This window comes from Lolium rigidum, chromosome 1, assembly GCF_022539505.1.
Source record: "Lolium rigidum isolate FL_2022 chromosome 1, APGP_CSIRO_Lrig_0.1, whole genome shotgun sequence".
NCBI classification, from domain to species: domain Eukaryota; kingdom Viridiplantae; phylum Streptophyta; class Magnoliopsida; order Poales; family Poaceae; genus Lolium; species Lolium rigidum.
The window spans coordinates 318,239,431-318,247,081 of NC_061508.1; positions in this window are offsets into that span (position 1 = coordinate 318,239,431).

Here is a 7,651-nt window from a genome sequence, read left to right on the forward strand (position 1 = left end):
ATGTGCACCAAATGCTTACTCTATTAAATGGGATTTGCTAGTTCGTGCTCAGTCATACATCATTTATGATTACCGTGATTCGTGTTAATATTGAGTTACAACAAAGATTTGATGACACCATTTGACTGAGAACGAAATTAGTTTTCGATCGACTGAGACATAGTCACACCCTTATTGAATACCCACCATGCATGGACTTATTAGTATTTGCTTGCCTTCAGATGCGCCCCCCCTCCCCCTCCCTTTAACATGGGCGATAAATTAGTGTTGAAGTCTACTCTTGTTAATTAAATAAGTTTCTGGGTTGGTTTGGCTTGCATCCCATACGGTCATGGGCTTTTGCTTAGGTGTCCACCCCCTCTTCAAATTTTCAAATTTTCACCATGCATCGAGAAAAAGAAAAAAATGTTTACCAATGGCGGAACGATTCCGCTCTTAGCTATACGTTCTTAAGTATGATGAGACTCTCCCCGTGGATAGACGCTAGGATGATAACCCCTACGAAATTACCGCGAGATGAGGATTCGAACCCGGATGTTCTGACTGCGCACTCGCTCAACACGCACCCTTAGCTAAAGTTTTTCGTGCGCATGTTTGTTGTCGAGTTTCATGTAATCGATCGTGGGCAAATCCTGACAGTAGATACGTTCATCCGTACCTAAGCAAAGTTGATTCACTTATTTTGGAAAGGAGGTTGTACATGTAAGCTGACCAAGACTCAGCTGTTTTCTTTTAAAAACAAACTGTGACCAAGGCTCACTGGAAAGGCCACAAACATGCTTATGACGAAGCATACCCCAAAAGAGGTTTCCACACATTGGCCAGCCGAGATAGTTGGCGATGATGCTGCGTCCATCGGTGCAAAGTTATTGGAATCTCACTAGCTAGCTGGGTAGGGTCGCAAGCCACCATGGAATCAGGATCTCACTTCCTAGCCTAGTGCTTCTCCACTATCTGCTAGGTCCACGTCTCGGCCTGGCCGGTTATTATAAGATTCTCATTTCTGAGGCTCCAGTTTTAGCCAGGCGTCCAGGATCTGATGCCTAGCTTATCAGATCACAGCGATCCGAATCCTCTGCGCTGCCGGTTCATTTTAGGCGTCCAGTATTCGGAGTGTCTCGATCGTCTGAAACGGAACACCTGTATTCGCCAGGTTAGAGGAAATCGTAGATTTCCCATGTGTTGCACAAAACATGACTCGGACGGATTTTTCGTCATGCGATTTCCACCACTCAGTCATCTACTTAACTTATTAGCCCGGTTCACAGCAAAACGGTAGCTGGGCCTCACATGTCAGTGCTTCAATTAAAGTAAAAAAATGTAAAAGACTTTAAATGTTATAAAATATTGTAATTTTTTTCCGATGCACACTAGATGTAATAGACTCCATTCTATATGTATCATCAAATTTTTTACTTGGATGCATTTTCTTTGATCATATTTTGAAACATTGGGCAATTGGTAATCTTGAACTGCTCGGTCGGCTTGAGTTCGGAGATTAATCAAAAATTGACCTATTAACTAATTTAGTCACTCAACTATTAGTCGCCGAGTTTTTTCTCTTCAGAATTGTGGGCTATAAGTTGTAACCCACTAAACAGATCGTAGGAAAATAATTATACTTGCAAAATTGTGATTTTTTTTAAAATTGATTTATAGGGTGTGATGTAACTATTCACAAATTGTTCAGACATAAGTTATACCCTGTAAGAATCGATAAAATACCACGAAGTTTTGGCGAACAATTACTTTCTTATGATTTCTTTAGTATGTCGCTAGTATTCTATTTGTATAAAGACTATTTTTTTTTCAGAAAACATTGATGCTTTATGTAAAATTTGTCTATTACATCCTAGTATGCATCCATGGATGAAAACATATTTGGATAAAATCCATTTTGATGATTTTCAAAGATTCTACAACCTTTTTTACATTAGTTGAAGCATTGAAATGCGGGGTCTCGCTATGTCAGTAGGGCTATATAGTTGATTGGATGACCAGGTCGTGGATATTGCAGCAGATTAGACCACCTAATGGAAACTTCAAAAAAATTATTGAAGTGGTGGTTTGTGCTAACACGTCGAGTAGGACATGATGGAAGCTACAATTTTCTCGCCAGATTAATGATGCTTCGATTTTTTCTTTGTTTTTTGATAGCATTCGTGTTGTTTGTGAGCTCTGCGCGTGAACAATGGGCGAGCTCATTTGTCACCCTATCTTTTCGTCAAGTTAATTTGGCTAGGTTTTCTTCTTCCGAGGAACAAGATCTTTAGTACCGTAGTACTCCCTAGGTTTCATAGATCGAATCGGATCTACTACAAATTCAGCAGGATATTAAATTTTTTGTGTCCCCTCCTATGCAGCCATGCTGCTCAATGTATGGAGATTCCAAAAGCAGAGGACAGCCCCAGGACTTTGGACCTGACATCACTTTGCTTTGGTGCGGAACAGTGCAACGCCCCAATTGCTGCGCTAAACAAACTGCTAGTAGCACTAACTTCATCATTAAGCATCCGCTATGCTTTGTCACCTCTATTTCTTTAATCTACAATACGTACGCCTTTTCCTTCTTAACCTTTACTATTTGTTAGCGCCTTTTCTTTTTGCAAGATCCATGCTGTAAAAGCTAACTTGATGGAGCAACTGGATAGTGGAGAGTGGGGATTGGTACCTGAGCTTGAGGATGCTGAAATGATCGTCAAGGTATCCAGGGTAAAGCTCCATAGCCGATCACCTAATTGTAAACAGTCAAAATGACAGATAACGGGACTTGAATGTTTGAAGTACAGTAATCATTTGTTCATTAATTTGAGACAATGGAAGAGTGAACTCTTCTCATCTCTGCTAAGAGTATTACGTCCAGTCTCCAGATTCGTTTTGGGATTCATTTTATATGGAGTGCTATTTTTATCAAGTATGAAACCTTGCCAACTTTAAATCGAACATAGACCAGGGTTCCTCTTTTTGAAGGAACAAAAGAAGAAGTGCAGAATCTTTGCCCTCTCTTATGTAGTATGACATAAAAGGAGAAAGAAGTCGATGCGTCAGGTGACCAATCGTTGAAGGGCGCGTGGTGATATGCAAGAGCATGATGGAAGATATGCTCTTACAATATTAACCTAGAAGAAGATATGCTCCCGAAAAGAGGTCTAGACGATTTGATCACTGTCTGAACACTTTATTCTAAATAACCATGCAGCATAGACCCTCAAGCGAGACAGGCCAGTGGGGGAACTTGAATCAAACTGTACATGAGGTCGATCTAGCAAAATGTTCTACGAAATCATGATAGATACTTTGCAAAGTCGCTCTAGATTGTCATGTGAGTACACACTAATGATACTTAATACTGTAATTTTCAGTTATAATGGCCAAAGGAATCAGAGACCAGCCTAGCCTCTTCACTTGTACAAAAAAACTCAAGTGAGAGATCAAGTACTTCTCCACAAGGCAGTCTGGTACCCCAAATTACCATTTGTTATGGTTTGCAATATTCTCCACCCATTGAGTATTTTTTACAAGGAAAAACATGGTATGAAGATTTTGCTATCATGCATCTAACAAAATCACACATCCAGCTTCTAAAGTAATCAAGCACTTTACTTGCGAGTAAACTAACTAAGATGCATAAACTGAATGAATCAAAGAAGAACAGAACTGGATCAGCTTAGCAAATACCTTGGTGTAAGGATGAAACCCACAAAGTAGGGGAGAAGAAATACTGGTAATGAAAACAGCAAGAAATTAAGTACTCAAGAGCACACCGTGGCCATATATATGTGTGCTCTGTCTTGAGAACCAAGGAACACCACTTGCGTGCCCAAATGAAGTCATGCCCAAGGTTTATATACAAGGTCACTCCAGCTTTTTCCTCAGAAAAGGATAGCCAATTTGCGGAGCTACTTTTTGCTAACAAATGTTATCACCAGGACCTCATGCTAGCTTAGGATGCACTGATAATTCTTTTAGTAGATTAATCAGGTGCATTTGTGCAAAGCTGCAGGTAAAACACCTAAGTAGTGATGGGGTAGAAAAGGGGGATGAAGAACTCGCATGCACCAGAAACGAAGATGGTAACTTAATTTGAGGTGTAAAAGTAGAAGAAGGATGCTTTTGTAAGTGCCATTTGCTGTCATGCAACTAAAGTAACTTTATTTTAGCCATTAACCCAACTACTTGCAAGTTGCAACTGATAAGTAGTACTTTGGTAGGCAAAGTGTATGTTGAAGTCAAGTAGTTCTACGTACACACGCTGGTTAGGCCGATAGATCTCAAGATTTTCGTTGAAGCTCATCACCTCTAAGGAATTATAGACATAACTTGTAACCCTTGTTCTGGTCTTCTGGACTTCTGGTTATGAATGAAAATCTGAGCTTTGCCTGTTCTCAGATAAGATTAGGCACACAAGTTTATATAATTTAGCAAGCAAGCTAGACTCAGAAAAGGCTACTAATTATTGCTCCTAACCCTGTCATCAAAGTGTCTAAGTGCAATTAAGAACACTTGCAGAGAATCCTTTCAGTCGATCTTTACAAGCGTCTGGATTTGTAGTAAGCAATCCATCTTATCCCTTCATCATTACAAGATGTTTGGATTAGTACAGCTTTTTTAAAGTCTTTGTAGACATTCAAGGGTGAGAAATGTGAGAGGGTTGCTAATATGCTACATGCATGATGGGATCTCATGCATGTTACTAGATTCCGTGCTTGCATGATGCAGTTTAGTGCAGGTCATGGAATTAGGGATCAACTTAGATCAACTGAACTTTCCTATTTTAGGCTTGGCCTCTTCATCGCAATGTTTGCTTTTTCCATGGTATAGCCAATTAATCATCATTACAACTGGCTAACCGTATTTATTTTATTAATTAGACTAGCCCTGCTGATTAACTAATTATTATCACAGCTGCACAACCCTGCATGATGTAGCTTACAATACTCTTAGAATTTTAACTACCAACTTATTCTATCCGATCCAAAACATTAATCCTCTTAGAATTTTATTTCCATGCACAAACATGCATTTCTTATTTTCAAGACATTAACATGGATATGATGCATGCATGTTATCTTTATTATTCATTTCTTGGTGTAATGCCCTTTTATGTATCCAAGCTTAATCAAAGTCTGCCTTACATATATTGTGAGAGAATAAAAAATTAGTTGCTTGCATGGTTTTTTGTCAACCATATTGTCTAATGATCAAAATCTATTGTGTACTGTCAAAAGAATAATGTCCTCTCAAATCATCTGAATACTACGTGGATTAACAACATTGTATTTGTTAGACTAATATGTCATGGTATCGTGACATATCTCCTCATACCATAGATAGTAAAGAGTCTGTATTATTGTGATCTCCCATTATGGTTAGGATTGTTATATTTCTCTATATATTAACAAGGAATGGAAAAGACCCAAGTGTGGCAAATCTCCCAAATAACTTTCATGGTATCAGCTAAAAAATCCTAACAACTTCTTCTCCTCTCTCTCCCATAGCCGCAGCCTCCAAACCCTAGCCGTCCGCCGCACACCCTCCTCCCGATGGCGCTGTCCGAGCCTCCCATGCCTCACCCATCACCCCGACGCCCACCTATGGGCGCATTGCCACCACCATCCAGAGCGTTCGCTCCCTCGTCCTTGTCATCCTCGACTCCAAGTCCAATGTCTTCCCCAAGTGGAGTACCTTCTTCAACATAGCTGTCACTACCTACGCTACCGAGGATCACCTCACCAGCGATGCCTCCGACCGACGCCACATGGATCCATCTCGACACCACGGTCCTCCACTGGCTCTACGGCTCCATGGCCACCTCGACCTCGTCATGCCCACCTCGACCGCGACCGACGCCCCCGCCGCTACCGCGTACACGGTCTGGACCGCTATCCACAACATCTTCAACGACAACAAGAAGACCCACGAGGTTTACCTCGTATAGGAATTCCGTAAAGTCAAGCAAGAGGATCATCGGTCCATCAAAGGGTACCTCAACCTTCAGAAGGCGGCAGCCGATGCCCTGGCCGAGGTCGGCACCCCAGTCTCCGACTCGAACCTCGTCACCAACGTCATCAAAGGGCTTCACGAGCGCTACGATAGCATCGCTGACATGGCCCCTCTCCTCACGCCGTTCCCAACCTTCCTCAACTTTCGCAACATGCTCCTTCTACAGGAGATGAAGGTGGCGCGCCGCACCCCCAACACCTCCGCGTCGGTCTTCGTTGCCAAGGGCACTGCCCCCACCCCTCCCGCTGGTGGTGGTCCGCCTCCTGGTGCGGGCGGTGGTCAGCAAATATATATACGAGAACACAACATAACATTATTTGGATGTTAATGGGATAGTTGTACATTCAATCTAGCTACCAGAGATAATTCTCATATGATGTCTTGTTACTTTCAATGATGCACATTGGTATGAGATGTACCGATTAGGGGGCAGGGCTAGCATAATCCTAGGGCTACCTCAGTATTCTTCATTTTTTCATTTTTATAAAGGGGTGCATATTTTTGGCATTTATGAAGAATAATTTCAGTATCTAGGCCTATATCCTTCCCTGAAGCACACGTGTTGATTTGGTGAATCGTCAAGCTTGTCTGCTTGCGACTCTAATCTCTTGTAGAGGTTGTAGATGTGAATGGTGGATGTGCATGTGGCCATGTACTATACTCAATTTCCTCAAGTAATGATGGTTCTATGTAATTATTTTACCACTATCTTAGAAAAAAACATACACTTGCAAATAAAGAATAGTCTTCATGGTCTACTTTTGTGTCATGGTGTTGCCTCTCTTCTATAATATATGACCCCGAAAATGGGTAAAGCGAACTAGATAGTTTTCACTCCCAACTATGAGAATGGAATACCACATGTTTAAGAATTTTAATTCATACACCGATACATGTTTGGTGACAAATTCTTGATATCCTACAGTAGTATAATTTCCCTTGATTGCTGGAAACTCGTAAACTACCACTTTTTGGATGAGAAAAACTACACTTTTGTACAGTGAGGTCTGAAAATTAACATTTTTTTTACTCTTTAAGAAAAACAACAAAATTCTATGGACAAGAAAAACTAGTACTCCCCCCGTCCCATTATAAACTGCACATTGTTCTGTCAATGTCAAACTTTGTAAAGTTTGACCAGGTATATTGAAAAATATAGACATCTATGATACCAAATCAAATATATTATTAGAACCATAAATAAAAATATTTTAATATTATATGAATTTGGTATTTTAAATAAATGTTGATATCTTTTCCTATACTTGGTTAAACTTTCACAATTTGACTTTGACCAAAAATTTGTATGAAACATATTTCAAAATGAGAGAGCAATATACTGGTGCATGGCACCTGAGAATTTTCCTTTGCTCCCATAGCTCCAAATCAAGAATTCAGATCGCGACCTTAGGACCTAACTAAAGAAGATGCTCCAAGATAAGCACATGCATTAGCCAATTCATTAACTAGAAAACTAGTAATTACCATCTATCTGAGCTACCATACCAATTTTAATTATACAATCCTTGCTGCCAGGGCTCCGGCCTTGTTAATTGCAGCATTAGTCTAAAGCTGCCAAAGTCCCCATCCAACATTTCTTTTCGATATTTTGGACATATCATTTTTCCTTTTTATATTTAAGACCTAA